The sequence below is a fragment of the Penaeus monodon genome, chromosome 32, assembly GCF_015228065.2.
Source record: "Penaeus monodon isolate SGIC_2016 chromosome 32, NSTDA_Pmon_1, whole genome shotgun sequence".
NCBI lineage: Eukaryota > Metazoa > Arthropoda > Malacostraca > Decapoda > Penaeidae > Penaeus > Penaeus monodon.
In genome coordinates this window covers 26,261,835-26,262,996 of record NC_051417.1, presented here as the reverse complement: position 1 = coordinate 26,262,996, position 1,162 = coordinate 26,261,835, and positions in this window count along the sequence as shown.

The window sequence follows — 1,162 nt, the reverse complement described above, 5'->3', positions numbered from 1 at the left end:
TCCGGTCTTCGCCAGTGTCTTCCTGTTAAGCTTATTAATAACAATATTTCAATAACGTCCCTTTTCACTGTATTTTTGTATCCTAAAATCTACTATATGTATTCTTAATTTGCCGAAAGCCATATTAAAAGTAGAAAGTTTATGTTATTCGTGTTAATTTGTAAATCTCTGTCACAAATCTACTCTTACTTCGCTTTAATCTACCAAAAGTATACTCTCGATCTACCCTCATCCATCCAGAAATTCTTCTTCATCTACTTTCATCTATCAAAATAAATATTATTAATCTATTAATTTTTTTACTGTTTGTTTATCCTAACTAATCTAAAATGTATTCCTAATCTACCCTCACATAACTAAAAATCAACTCTTAATCTACTCTCATCTATCCAATTTTTTTTCTCAATCTACCTTCGTCTATCTAAAAATTTACTCTTAATCTACACTCATGTTTCTAAAATCTACTCTAAATAAACCTCATCTACCCCAATAAACGTACTCCTGATCTACCTCTCACATGCCAAAAATCTACTCATAATCCACTCTTATCTATCGAGATGTCTACTGTAAATCTACCCATATCTATTATAAAATCGAATAAAAATGTTCTAACTACCTTTCGCCTTATCTCGTTGAGGAAGTAACCAAGAACCAAGAAACCAAACAAGAAACCACTTAAACAAATAGACCAAAAAATCAACGAAAAAACAATCAAGCAACCAAACAAGAAACCACTTAATAAACAAATAAACCAAAAAATCAACGAAAACAATCAAGTAGCCAAACAAGAAGCCACTTAATAAACAAATAAACAAAAAAATCAACGAAAAAACAATCAAGAAACCAAACAAGAAACCACTTAATAAACAAATAAACCAAAAAAATCAACGAAACAACAATCAAGAAACCAAACAAGAAACCACTTAATAAACAAATAAACCAAAAAAAAATCAACGAAAAAAACAACAACCAATCAAGAAACCAAACAAGAAACCACTTAATAAACAAATAAATAAAAAAAATCAACGAAAAAACAATCAAGTAACCAAACAAGAAACCACTTAACAAACAAATAAACAAAAAATCAACGAAAAAACAACAACCAATCAATAAACCAGGCAAGAAACCGTCTAACAAAACAACTAGCAAATCAAGAAATCAA